This window comes from Bombina bombina, chromosome 4 (assembly GCF_027579735.1).
Source record: "Bombina bombina isolate aBomBom1 chromosome 4, aBomBom1.pri, whole genome shotgun sequence".
NCBI lineage: Eukaryota > Metazoa > Chordata > Amphibia > Anura > Bombinatoridae > Bombina > Bombina bombina.
In genome coordinates, this window is record NC_069502.1 from 953,995,417 (window position 1) to 954,010,944 (window position 15,528).

The window sequence follows — 15,528 nt, forward strand, 5'->3', positions numbered from 1 at the left end:
CTTTTCTCGCTCAGTGCAGGGGCGGTCCTGCTTGGCACTCCATGTGACCGGGTGTGGCCTCAGTAACTTCCTCTTTCTCTGCCAGTGTTCAGAGGAGAAGCTGTTTCTTTTTTAAGACACGATGAGTCCATGGATCATCTTAATTACTAATGGGATATTCACCTCTTGGTCAGCAGGAGGGGGCAAAGAGCACCACAGCAGAGCTGTTAAATAGCTCCTCCCTTCCCTCCCACTCCAGTCATTCTCTTTGCCTACGTTAGTGATAGGAAGCGGTAAAGTGAGGTGTTAGATTAGATTCTTCAATCAAGAGTTTATTATTTTTAAAGTAGTGCCAGAGTGTGCTGCCTTGTTCTACGGTGTAGCCGTAGTCCATATCAGTCTCTACAGAGGAGCTTTTGGTGACTTTAAAGCAATGGGAACTTGTGGGACATAATTCTCACTTCGCCTCCCATACTGATGCTGCCCTGACTAAGAAAACCTGAAGGATTTTTACTCAGGACTTTCTTTTCTTTCCAAGTCCATGGGAGGGAGAGGACCTCTTAAACCTGGGTCCTGTCTTGCTGCCAGGCAGAAAATGAGGTAAGTGCTAACTTTTTTTCTGGGGGTAGAGATCTCAGAGAAAGTTTGGGCACTTTCTAAAATTTACCTTTTAACCTCATTCAAATTGCATTCAGATTCTCCTAGTTTAACGGGGGACATTAAGGCAGTTAGGACGCAGGCACTGGCATGTCTTTCATTCCCAGTCTAATAATAAGACTGACTGGGTGAAAGAGTCACTTTATTTGCACACAGACATTTACATTTGGCTTGCATTGTAGTCTCCTACAGATGGAGCATTAATACTCGTTAGACATGTGGAGTTGTCTACAGGCCTAGAGGGCTGTGCGATGCTTATGTATTATCAGATGCACAGAGGAGTCTCTACTCATGGTGGAACTAAAAGGCTGAGCAGTTTAGAGGCGTGCAGACACATGTTGTGTTCGGTTTGTCTGCTTGATCCCTGGGGGCTATAGTGTGATAATGGCGACCGGGAGATGACGTTTTCCTCTTTGTTCATGTACCCTACCGGTATGTGTGCGGTGTTACCACGATAGAGATGGAGCTTTATTTTTTTATTCTCCACTTCAGTGAGGTCTAGACTTTGCTACCGGCGCCTTTACTTAGTACAATGGCGACCGGGAGATGACTTGGGTGACGCCCATGAGGGGCGGAGTTGGTAAAAAAAAACGGCGCCAATGTTTTCTTTCCTCCCTCCTGTCAGTTATGAGTATAAGCTAGGAGTGGAGGATGGCGCCGTATAGAAGTCACTTCCGGTTATCGGAAGACACAAAGGAATTTCTGTCTAAATGTTTGCGCTTCAGTCAGCGCTATTATGTGCTCAGTTTTCTGCATAAACAGGCTGTCGCTTCAGCTGGTTTAGCTGAGGTATAGATAGAGCACTGTCGTTCCTCTCATACTTCTTAGATTTGTTTTGTCCTAGTGACTATAAAGATGTTAAACTTTTAACATTTAAAGGGACAGTGTCACTTGCTATATGTTGATTTTTATTAGCAACTGGTTGTTTTTATTTCATTATTCTGCTATATGTAAGGCAGGTTAATTAAAGATGTGTACATTAATTTTTCTATTTCACATGCAGTGCCCTGCGGTTCCTTGCAATTTCCATCTGGAATTGCTGCACAAGACATTGCTTCTTTAATGTCATAGTGATGTCTATGAACAGCAATATTGGCATGCTGATTTAGCTTGCTTTTGCACACAGAAATAAAAAATTACTTTTGAAATTTAAAGAGACAGTAACGTGTTTTTCTTTCATGTAATTAGCAAGAGTCCATGAGCTAGTGACGTATGGGATATACATTCCTACCAGGAGGGGCAAAGTTTCCCAAACCTCAAAATGCCTATAAATACACCCCTCACCACACCCACAATTCAGTTTTACAAACTTTGCCTCCTATGGAGGTGGTGAAGTAAGTTTGTGCTAGATTCTACGTTGATATGAGCTCCGCAGCAAGTTGGAGCCCGGTTTTCCTCTCAGCGTGCAGTGAATGTCAGAGGGATGTGAGGAGAGTATTGCCTATTTGAATGCAGTGATCTCCTTCTACGGGGTCTATTTCATAGGTTCTCTGTTATCGGTCGTAGAGATTCATCTCTTACCTCCCTTTTCAGATCGACGATATACTCTTATTTATATACCATTTCCTCTGCTGATTTTCGTTTCAGTACTGGTTTGGCTTTCTACAAACATGTAGATGAGTGTCCTGGGGTAAGTAAATCTTATTTTCTGTGACACTCTAAGCTATGGTTGGGCACTTTATTTATAAAGTTCTAAATATATGTATTCAAACATTTATTTGCCTTGACTCAGGATGTTCAACATTCCTTATTTTCAGACAGTCAGTTTCATATTTGGGATAATGCATTTGAATCAATCATTTTTTCTTACCTTAAAAAATTTGACTCTTTTTTTCCCTGTGGGCTGTTAGGCTCGCGGGGGCTGAAAATGCTTCATTTTATTGCGTCATTCTTGGCGCGGATTTTTTTGGCGCAAAAAATCTTTTCTGTTTCCGGCGTCATACGTGTCGCCGGAAGTTGCGTCATTTTTGACGTCCTTTTGCGCCAAAAATGTTGGCGTTCCGGATGTGGCGTCATTTTTGGCGCCAAAAAGCATTAAGGCGCCAAATAATGTGGGCGTCTTATTTGGCGCTAAAAAATATGGGCGTCTCTTTTGTCTCCACATTATTTCAGTCTCATTTTTTCTTTGCTTCTGGTTACTAGAAGCTTGTTTATTGGCATTTTTTCCCATTCCTGAAACTGTCATTTAAGGAATTTGATCAATTTTGCTTTATATGTTGTTTTTTCTCTTACATATTGCAAGATGTCTCACGTTGCATCTGAGTCAGAAGATACTTCAGGAAAATCGCTGTCTAGTGCTGGAACTACCAAAGCTAAGTGTATCTGCTGTAAACTTTTGGTGGCTATTCCTCCGGCTGTTGTTCGTATTAATTGTCATGACAAACTTGTTAAAGCAGATAATATTTCCTTTAGTAATGTACCATTGCCTGTTGCAGTTCCTTCAACATCTAAGGTGCAGAATGTTCCTGATAACATAAGAGATTTTGTTTCTGAATCCATCAAGAAGGCTATGTCTGTTATTTCTCCTTCTAGTAAACATAAAAAATCTTTTAAAACTTCTCTCTCTACAGATGAATTTTTAAATGAACATCATCATTCTGATTCTGATGACTCTTCTGGTTCAGAGGATTCTGTCTCAGAGATTGATGCTGATAAATCTTCATATTTATTTAAAATGGAATTTATTCGTTCTTTACTTAAAAAAGTACTAATTGCTTTAGAAATAGAGGATTCTGGTCCTCTTGATACTAATTCTAAACGTTTAGATAAGGTATTTAAATCTCCTGTGGTTATTCCAGAAGTTTTTCCTGTTCCTAATGCTATTTCTGAAGTAATTTCCAGAGAATGGGATAAATTGGGTAATTCATTTACTCCTCCTAAACGTTTTAAGCAATTATATCCTGTGCCGTCTGACAGATTAGAATTTTGGGACAAAATCCCTAAAGTTGATGGGGCTATTTCTACCCTTGCTAAACGTACTACTATTCCTACGTCAGATGGTACTTCGTTTAAGGATCCTTTAGATAGGAAAATTGAATCCTTTCTAAGAAAAGCTTATCTGTGTTCAGGTAATCTTCTTAGACCTGCTATATCATTGGCTGATGTTGCTGCAGCTTCAACTTTTTGGTTGGAGACTTTAGCGCAACAAGTAACAGATCATGATTCTCATGATATTATTATTCTTCTTCAGCATGCTAATAATTTTATCTGTGATGCCATTTTTGATATTATCAGAGTTGATGTCAGGTTTATGTCTCTAGCTATTTTAGCTAGAAGAGCTTTATGGCTTAAAACTTGGAATGCTGATATGGCTTCTAAATCAACTCTACTTTCCATTTCTTTCCAGGGTAACAAATTATTTGGTTCTCAGTTGGATTCTATTATCTCAACTGTTACTGGTGGGAAAGGAACTTTTTTACCACAGGATAAAAATCTAAGGGTAAAAACAGGGCTAACAATCGTTTTCGTTCCTTTCGTTTCAACAAAGAACAAAAGCCTGATCCTTCATCCTCAGGAGCAGTTTCAGTTTGGAAACCATCTCCAGTCTGGAATAAATCCAAGCCTTCTAGAAAGGCAAAGCCTGCTTCTAAGTCCACATGAAGGTGCGGCCCTCATTCCAGCTCAGCTGGTAGGGGGCAGGTTACGTTTTTTCAAAGAAATTTGGATCAATTCTGTTCACAATCTTTGGATTCAGAACATTGTTTCAGAAGGGTACAGAATTGGTTTCAAGATGAGACCTCCTGCAAAGAGATTTTTTCTTTCCCGTGTCCCAGTAAATCCAGTGAAAGCTCAAGCATTTCTGAATTGTGTTTCAGATCTAGAGTTGGCTGGAGTAATTATGCCAGTTCCAGTTTTGGAACAGGGGATGGGGTTTTATTCAAATCTCTTCATTGTACCAAAGAAGGAGAATTCCTTCAGACCAGTTCTGGATCTAAAAATATTGAATCGTTATGTAAGGATACCAACGTTCAAAATGGTAACTGTAAGGACTATCTTGCCTTTTGTTCAGCAAGGGCATTATATGTCCACAATAGATTTACAGGATGCATATCTGCATATTCCGATTCATCCAGATCATTATCAGTTCCTGAGATTCTCTTTTCTGGACAAGCATTACCAGTTTGTGGCTCTGCCGTTTGGCCTAGCTACAGCTCCAAGAATTTTTACAAAGGTTCTCGGTGCCCTTCTGTCTGTAATCAGAGAACAGGGTATTGTGGTATTTCCTTATTTGGACGATATCTTGGTACTTGCTCAGTCTTTACATTTAGCAGAATCTCATACGAATCGACTTGTGTTGTTTCTTCAAGATCATGGTTGGAGGATCAATTCACCAAAAAGTTCATTGACTCCTCAGACAAGGGTAACCTTTCTGGGTTTCCAGATAGATTCAGTGTCCATGACTCTGTCTTTAACAGACAAGAGACGTCTAAAATTGATTTCAGCTTGTCGAAACCTTCAGTCACAATCATTCCCTTCGGTAGCCTTATGCATGGAAATTCTAGGTCTTATGACTGCTGCATCGGACGCGATCCCCTTTGCTCGTTTTCACATGCGACCTCTTCAGCTCTGTATGCTGAATCAATGGTGCAAGGATTTCACAAAGATATCTCAATTAATATCTTTAAAACTGATTGTACGACACTCTCTAACGTGGTGGACAGATCACCATCGTTTAATTCAGGGGGCTTCTTTTGTGCTTCCGACCTGGACTGTAATTTCAACAGATGCAAGTCTCACAGGTTGGGGAGCTGTGTGGGGATCTCTGACGGCACAAGGAGTTTGGGAATCTCAGGAGGTGAGATTACCAATCAATATTTTGGAACTCTGTGCAATTTTCAGAGCTCTTCAGTCTTGGCCTCTTCTGAAGAGAGAATCGTTCATTTGTTTTCAGACAGACAATGTCACAACGGTGGCATACATCAATCATCAAGGAGGGACTCACAGTCCTCTGGCTATGAAAGAAGTATCTCGAATTCTGGTTTGGGCGGAATCCAGCTCCTGTCTAATCTCTGCGGTTCATATCCCAGGTATAGACAATTGGGAAGCGGATTATCTCAGTCGCCAAACGTTGCATCCGGGCGAATGGTCTCTTCACCCAGAGGTATTTCTTCAGATTGTTCAAATGTGGGAGCTTCCAGAAATAGATCTGATGGCGTCTCATCTAAACAAGAAACTTCCCAGGTATCTGTCCAGATCCCGGGATCCTCAGGCGGAAGCAGTGGATGCATTATCACTTCCTTGGAAGTATCATCCTGCTTATATCTTTCCGCCTCTAGTTCTTCTTCCAAGAGTAATCTCCAAGATTCTGAAGGAATGCTCGTTTGTTCTGCTGGTAGCTCCGGCATGGCCTCACAGGTTTTGGTATGCGGATCTTGTCCGGATGGCCTCTTGCCATCCGTGGACTCTTCCGCTACGACCAGACCTTCTGTCGCAAGGTCCTTTTTTCCATCAGGATCTCAAATCCTTAAATTTAAAGGTATGGAGATTGAACGCTTGATTCTTGGTCAAAGAGGTTTCTCTGACTCTGTGATTAATACTATGTTACAGGCTCGTAAATCTGTATCCAGAGAGATATATTATAGAGTCTGGAAGACTTATATTTCTTGGTGTCTTTCTCATCATTTTTCTTGGCATTCTTTTAGAATTCTGAGAATTTTACAGTTTCTTCAGGATGGTTTAGATAAAGGTTTATCCGCAAGTTCTTTGAAAGGACAAATCTCTGCTCTTTCTGTTCTTTTTCACAGAAAGATTTCTAATCTTCCTGATATTCATTGTTTTGTACAAGCTTTGGTTCGTATAAAACCTGTCATTAAGTCAATTTCTCCTCCTTGGAGTTTGAATTTGGTTCTGGGGGCTCTTCAAGCTCCTCCGTTTGAACCTATGCATTCATTGGACATTAAATTACTTTCTTGGAAAGTTTTGTTCCTTTTGGCAATCTCTTCTGCCAGAAGAGTTTCTGAATTATCTGCTCTTTCTTGTGAGTCTCCTTTTCTGATTTTTCATCAGGATAAGGCAGTGTTGCGAACTTCTTTTGAATTTTTACCTAAAGTTGTGAATTCCAACAACATTAGTAGAGAAATTGTGGTTCCTTCATTATGTCCTAATCCTAAGAATTCTAAGGAGAAATCGTTGCATTCTTTGGATGTTGTTAGAGCTTTGAAATATTATGTTGAAGCTACTAAGTCTTTCCGAAAGACTTCTAGTTTATTTGTTATCTTTTCCGGTTCTAGAAAAGGCCAGAAAGCTTCTGCCATTTCTTTGGCATCTTGGTTGAAATCTTTAATTCATCTTGCCTATGTTGAGTCGGGTAAAACTCCGCCTCAAAGGATTACAGCTCATTCTACTAGGTCAGTTTCTACTTCCTGGGCGTTTAGGAATGAAGCTTCGATTGATGAGATTTGCAAAGCAGCAACTTGGTCCTCTTTGCATACTTTTACTAAATTCTACCATTTTGATGTATTTTCTTCTTCTGAAGCAGTTTTTGGTAGAAAAGTACTTCAGGCAGCGGTTTCAGTTTGAATCTTCTGCTTATGTTTTTCATTAAACTTTATTTTGGGTGTGGATTATTTTCAGCAGGAATTGGCTGTCTTTATTTTATCCCTCCCTCTCTAGTGACTCTTACGTGGAAAGATCCACATCTTGGGTAATCATTATCCCATACGTCACTAGCTCATGGACTCTTGCTAATTACATGAAAGAAAACATAATTTATGTAAGAACTTACCTGATAAATTCATTTCTTTCATATTAGCAAGAGTCCATGAGGCCCGCCCTTTTTTTGTGGTGGTTATGATTTTTGTATAAAGCACAATTATTCCAATTCCTTATTTTATATGCTTTCGCACTTTTTTATCACCCCACTTCTTGGCTATTCGTTAAACTGAATTGTGGGTGTGGTGAGGGGTGTATTTATAGGCATTTTGAGGTTTGGGAAACTTTGCCCCTCCTGGTAGGAATGTATATCCCATACGTCACTAGCTCATGGACTCTTGCTAATATGAAAGAAATGAATTTATCAGGTAAGTTCTTACATAAATTATGTTTTTTTTATGTGTCAATTTTTAATAAAAAATTTCACTTTTATCTGAACCTACTCCTAAGGCGTTTGCTGTTTAGGAGTCTGTGGACAATGGTCGATCTATGCCACTGATTTCTCCTATAGTGTCCCACAAAAATTTTAGGGTTCACATGCAGTGTCCTGCGCTTCCTCTCACACTCCATCCGGAGTTACCCTACATTTCATGCTTTATATATTTTTACCACGTGGTAGAAAACATTATTAGAGGAATTATTTTCGATCATGATTGATTCAGTAGCTGCTATTCCGAATGGTTCTTCCCTGTTACATGAAAGAGGAAGATGTTTCGGGATTATCTGAGAGAGAATTCTCAGACTCAGATGAATAATGTCTTTATTTGATCCTGAGGTTGGTTTTACTTTCAGTTTTTTTAGCTTGAACACCTCCATTTGTTACTTTAGGAGGTTTTAGCTACCCTGGGCGATTCCGACACTACTGGTGTAATCTATCCTAGTGTGTCCAGTAAGTTATAAGGAATGGAAGAGACGCATTCCCTATATTTAAAAAGATGTTTCCCACAGCGGACTCAGGAAGGAGTAGTTTCCAGCTTAACTAAGAGAACTACTATACCTTTAGAGCAGTGATTTTCAACCTTTTTTTGCCGTGGCACACTTTTTTACATTAAAAAATCCTGTGGCACACCACCATCCCAAAATTTTACAAAATCACACATTGTAGCCTAATACAGTGTATGTGTGTATATATATATATATATATATATATATATATATATATATATATATATATATATATACACACACACACACACACACATACTGTATGTATGTATTGTGATGTCATGTCTCCTACAAACTATACGTGACATATTGACATTCATTCACAAACAATCATAATGATTGTCTGTGAATGAATGTAAATATGTCATGGTTGTAAATTATGTCTGCCTGATGAGCCTGTCACATACCTCCCAATATTAAAATTTGAAAGAGGGACACCCCTGCACTGGGAGTAAAAAACAAGCAAAATTTAAAAAATATGTCACACTGTTGTCAGTCTGCCGCGGCACACCTGAGGATCTCTCACGGCACACTAGTGTGCCACGGCACACTGGTTGAAAAACACTGCTTTAGAGGATAGTTGGGTTTCTCAAGGGTCCTATGGACAAAATAATTAGAAAAGGGATGTACACCAGGGCTTCCAATACCAACCAGCTGTGTACTTTGATACTGTCACTGGTGTGACGGCATATTGGTTTGATGCGTTGTCTGCTGCTACTAAGTCAGAAACTCCCCTGTATAAAATCCAGGATTGGATAAAAGCTTTCAAATTGGCTATTTCCTTTATTTCAAGTTATCAAACTGGGAGCATAGGTTTCAGGTTTCTCTGTTCCAGCTCACAGAGCCTTATGGTTAGAGCCTTGTTCTACGGATGTATGCTCCAAGTCTTCGTTTTTAGTGATTCCTTACAAGGGGAAGGCCTTGGTGGGACCTGGCTTGACGGAAATAATCTCTTTTGAAATTTACAAAAGGTTTTCCTCCCAGAGGCAGGTTTTTGCCTTCAAGATTATATGCAGATCTGATAAGAGGAGAGGCATTCTTACACTGCGTAAGAGACCTTTCAGTCCTGGGAGTGATTGTTCCAGTTCCAATACAGGTATAGGGTCTGTTTTTTTTTTATCCCAACCGGTTTGTGGTTCCAAAAAAAAAAAAGGCAATCTTCAGACCACTTTTTAGATCTCAAGAGTCTAAACAAATTTCTTAGTGTTCCGTCCATCACGATGGAAACTATTCGTTCCATCTTCCCTTGATTCAAGAGGGTCAATTTATGACAACAGTGGATTTAAAGGACGTGTACCTTCATGTGCCATTCACAAGAATCTTCTCAAGTTCTAAGATTTGCCTCTCTAGACAAACGCTTCCAGTTAGTGGCTCTTCCTTTCGGTCTTGCAACAGCTCTGGGATTGCTGTTGGCGGTGCTTCATTTACGGGGCATTGCAGTAGCACCCTATCTGGATGATAGTCCAGGTGCCATCCTTACAGCAAGAACAGACATTTTGTTATCCTTCCCGTGCTCTCACGGGTGAAAAAGAAGATACATTTGGAGAAGTGTTCCTTAGTCCCAAGCACAAGGGTAACTTTCTTGGGAACTATAATCGATTCCATATTAATGAGGATTTTTCTGACAGACTCTCAGGAAATCCGAGATTATTGATACTCGTCTAGTCATTTAGTCCACTCCTCGGACTTTAGTGGCTCAGTGTATGGAGGTAATCGGGTTGATGGTGGCGGCAATAGACACCATCCTGTTTGCTCGGTCTCATCTCAGACCTCTGCAGTTAAGCATGCTCAGGCAATGGATCGGAGATGATACAGATTTGTCTCCTCGAATACTACTGGAGCAGGAGTCAAGGGACTCTCTTCAATGGGGTTGTCTCTGGCTCATCTTCCCCAGGGAACCTGCTTTCGCAGACCATCTTGAGTGATTGTGACAACAGACGCCAGTCTTCTAGGGTGGGGAGCAGTTTGAGGCTCCCTAAGGGCTCAAGGGGTTGGACTCAGTCTGTATTTTCCTATAAACATTCTGGGGCTGTGAACAATCTGCAATGTTCTTCTGGCCTGGCCTCAGTTAGCTTCGGTTCAGTTTATCAGGTTCCAATTCGAACAAGATAACGTCCGTAGCTTACATCGATCATCAGGGAGGAACGAGGTGTTCCTTAGCGATGACAGAGGTATCCAATATAATTCAGTGGGCGAAGGCTCATTCTTGCTGCCTGTCGGTGATCCACATCCCAGGGGTGGACAATCTGGGAGGTGGATTTTCTGAGCAGACAGACCTTTCATCCGGGGGAGTGGGAACTACATCCGGAAGTGTTCTCCAGCTTTTTCCTCAGTTTGATTTTCTTCTTCGGGTCATTGCTCGAATCAAACAGGAGAGGGCTTTGGCGATTCTCATAGCACTGGCTTGGCCTCGCAGGTATGCGGATCTGGTGTAGGTGATATCTCTGCCACCTTGGAGACTTCTGTTGAGGAAGGATCTTCTGTTTCAGGGACCTTTCCTACACCCAAATTTATGTGAACAGAGAAATATATATCAAACAGCGCTGCGTGGAGTGTCCTATAGCTCCTAGAGAGAATGGGTCCCTAGCTACCCACAAAAAATAGACAGTGAGGAATAGTTCCAAAAGGAGCCCCCCTAAGGAGGCAAGGACTTGTAAAAGGAATCTAAGTGTAGCTATGCCAATGAAATTGTAGAGTGTATGCGCACAAAGGCTGCTAAAAAGTCAAACGATTAAACAATGTGAACAAAACTGCTAAAAGACTATAACTTCAACAATAGGATACTAGAATACTTGCGCAAAGAATATTGAATAGCATATAAAATATCATAAACATATGCATGGATCCATGGCATATAACAAGAATTCAAAATGTAAAAAATTGAAACAATTAAAACAATAAAATAACAATGAATACGGACAATATTAAAATATAAAAATATGTATAAAAATATGCAATGTCTCGATGTTAGATCAATGTATCTTCCAGATACAGTGGGGTGTGGATTATTGAAATAGTTCAGTAAGATCTAGATCTCCAAATAAAGTTACTATAGTTCATCAAATGTGTCATGTCTCCAGGTGATAATAATAAGTAAAAATTAGATTTGTAGCTTTTTCCAATTTTTAACAAATATAGCTTTGAATGAGTTAAACACATGGAATAAAGCAGACTTAATATTAGTAATTGAAAATGATTTGTATAATAAAAAATTAATACAGAGTGGTAAATCTGAGGAGAAAGAATCTTTATGTTAAACTCACTCAGAATAAGATATGTCTTACTAGAGAGAGGCTGTATAATAGGAAAAAATAAGACACTCTGTGCGCACTAGAGTTAACCAGGAGACAAATGGTGAACGAAATGATTGAAAAAATTATGTATCCGTTATATATGAGATGATAATTGGAATTAACAAAAATAATTTTGTAAGTTACAAGCTGATCTTACTTGAGGCAAAGACAGTTTATGAGCTGAGGGAGATTGTACCTGAGCGGAGACTGAAATGAAACAAAGTCACAGCAGGGAAGCAGCGGTATTGATTATGCAGCGTACACTGAACAGGTCAGACAGGAGGAAGGCTGCAGGAAGCGAGTGCTGTACGGCTCCAGAGAAACAGCGTGTGAGAAGTGTAGAGACAGCTGGAAGTCGGAGTGAGATGACGTCACAGATTCTGGCTATGGGTTACGGCAAGGGATTAATACCTTGGTGAAGTAAGTTTTGAAAGATATAATCACTCGAGATACACTTTGAAAGTGAAGGCTTGATCCAGCGTAGGTGATTCACAAAAAATAGTTAAAGGCTTGAAAGAGTAGAAGCGGAGGAACAGGAAGTTCTTCAGAAACACAACTTCAATAATCAAGCATTAAACAGGTGCATCTGATATCCTTTTATAGGTGAATAGTAAAGGTGGACAAAGGGATTTAAGGTGGAATCATGACAAAATGGGAGATAAATCCAATGTGCTGGTGCAGAAAAAATCTTCAAATAGTGTTTATGCAGAAAAAATCCTCAAATAGTGTATTATGCACAAAAAGAAGAGAAAATCAAATGAGAAAATCAAATGAAAAAACGGAGGTCAGAATTCAAAAGTGAATAATTCGCAAGTGTAAAATACAGAAATGAAAAATTCCAAAATATAAAATATAAAGTTCAAAAAATGGCCATTGTGACGTTGTGATGAAATGAATTAATAGATAATATAAAAATGCAATGAAAAATACAAAGTGTGTCCAAAAACAAAACAAAAGTGATGTATTCCTGAAAAATAGGTGAATTATTAACAAAAATCCTTAGTGGAGATTTTCATCCCAAAGAGTCCTAATATGTATCTTCAAATCCTGTGGAAAAAAATAACAACATGGCAAAGTATTGTATGAAACAAATTGTAATAATTGAAACAGAGCTCACCATATGCTGTCAACGCGTTTCGGCCCAATGTGGGGCCTTTATCAAGACTTTGCCATGTTATCATTTTTTTCGACAGGATTTGAAGATACATATTAGGACTCTTTGGGATGAAAATCTCCACTAAGGATTTTTGTTAATAATTCAAATTTTTTCAGGAATACATCACTTTTGTTTTGTTTTTGGACACACTTTGTATTTTTCATTGCATTTTTATATTATCTATTAATTCATTTCATCACAACGTCACAATGGCCATTTTTTGAACTTTATATTTTTATATTTTCTATTGTTGAAGTTATAGTCTTTTAGCAGTTTTGTTCACATTGTTTAATCGTTTGACTTTTTAGCAGCCTTTGTGCGCATACACTCTACAATTTCATTGGCATAGCTACACTTAGATTCCTTTTACCAGTCCTTGCCTCCTTAGGGGCGCTCCTTTTGAACTATTCCTCACTACACCCAAATTTAGTTTCTCTGAAGATGACTGCTTGGAGATTATATGCTTAATCTTATCCAAGCGGGGATTTTCTGACTCGGTCATAAAGTCCATGATGCAGGCTTGTATGCCTGTGACTAGAAGTATTTACTATGAAATTTGGTGTACATACTTTTATTGGTGTGAATCCAAGGGCTACTCATGAAGTAGGGTTAGGATTCCTAGAATTTTATCTTTTCGCCAAGAAGGTTTGGAGAAGGGTTTATCAATGAGTTCCCTAAGGGGTCAGATCTCGGCTTAGTCTATTTTGTTACACAAATGTCTGGCGGATGTCCCAGATGTTCAATCTTTTTGTCAGGCCTTGGTCAGGATTGGGCCTGTGTTCAAACCAGTTACTCCTCCATGGAGTCTTAATTAAGTTCTTCAAGGGGCTATGTTTGAGCCTATGCATTCCTTAGATATTAAGTTGTTATCTTGGAAGGTTTTGTTTCTTGTTGCCATTTCTTCTGCTCGGAGAGTGTAAAAACTCTCGGCATTGCAGTATGAGTCTCCTTATCTTATTTTCCATCCCGATAAGGTAGTTTTTCGTACTAAATTAGGATTTCTTCCTAAAGTAGTTTCTGATCGGAACATTATTCAGGAGGTTGTTGTTCCTTCCTTGTGTCCTAATCCTCCTTCTCAGAAGGAAGTACTTCTGTACAATTTGGACGTGGTCTGTGCTTTAAAGTTTTTCTAACAGGCGACTAAGTGCTTTAGTCAGTCTTCTTCTTTGTTTGTGGTTTTCTCAGGAAAACGTAAGGGACAGAAAGCTACGGCTGCTTCTTTCTTTTTGGCTGAAGAGTATTACACGTTTTGCCTCCCTCCATGAGGACTGTTGTTTACTCATGGGCTTTTCAAAAATGAAACTTCTGTGGAACAGATTTGCAAGGCTGCAACTTGGTCCTCTCTTTAAACTTTTTCAAAGTTCTACAAATTTGACACTTTTGCCTCGGCCGAGGCTGTTTTTTGAGAGAGAGGTTCTTCAAGCAGTGGTGCCTTCCGTTTAGGTTCCCTGTCTTGTCCCTCCCATATCATCTGTGTACTCTAGCTTGGGTATTGAATCCCATTAGTAATTAAGATGATCCGTGGACTCATCGTTTCTTAAAAAAGAAAATTTATGCTTACCTGATAAATGTATTTCTTTTTTGACACGATGAGTCCACGGCCCGCCCTGTTCTTTTAAGACAGGTTGTGGGTTATGTAAACTTCAGACACCTCTGCACCTTGGCTTTTCCTTTCTCTTCCTAACTTCGGTCGAATGACTGGAGTGGGAGGGAAGGGAGGAGCTATTTAACAGCTCTGCTGTGGTGCTCTTTGCCTCCTCCTGCTGACCAGGAGGTGAATATCCCATTAGTAATTAAGATGATCCGTGGACTCATCGTGTCAAAAAAGAAATAAATTTATCAGGTAAACATAAACTTTTCTTTTAGTCCGGGTCATAGGAGGTGGTGAGTGCTCCGGCCATTGGGATCTAAAGGTGCCATTTAATCAATTATCAAGTCCGTAATAAATGCGCAAGCTATGGAGGACTCTGATATGTTGGAGGATACTCCTTCTTTATCTAAACCTACTAACTGTGTATACTGTGAGGAGGTTCCGGTGGAACCACTGTTACAGCTCTGTTCCACATGTTATGATAATATTACTACTTCCAAAAAGAATAAAGTATTTAGTACAACTGAACCGTCCACCTCTGAGGGTTCTCCGTCCCACAAGGTGCGTTCCCTACAAGCATCTCCGATTACACAAGCAGTTCCCCAGGGCACTACTAACCCTCCCACCGGAGGGGCCCTTTGGCCTCCAGACTTTGCCGATCAATTGCAGACAGCGGTATCTGCGGCCATAAATGCCATGCCTCATCCTACTAAGTGGAAGGTACGGCACAGCTATTCGTCTCAGGGGTCTTCGACTGCGCTGGTTATCTCGGACAGATTATCCGCGGAGGAGGACAATTCCGACTTGTCGGAGGATGTTGCTTCTGAGTTGGAATCGGCTACTTCTAGGTCTCCGTCCACGGAGGAACCAGATTTTAAATTTAAGATGGAGCATTTGCGTTTCCTGCTGAAGGAAGTGCTTGCTACGCTGGAGGTTCCGGAACCGAAGCTACCGGAGGAACCTTCAATCCCTAAATTGGATAGGGTTTACGAGGACAGGGTAGTGCCCCAGGCCTTCCCGGTTCCTATCAAAATGGCGAACATTATTAAAAATAAATGGGAGAAACTAGGTTCGCCCTTTTCTCCCTCTTCTTCTTTTAAGAAGCTTTCTTCTATAAGATATGACGAGTCCACGGATTCATCCTTTACTTGTGGGATATTATCCTCCTGCTAACTGGAAGTGGCAAAGAGCACCACAGCAGAGCTGTCTATGTAGCTCCTCCCTTGACTCCACCCCCCAGTCATTCTCTTTGCCTA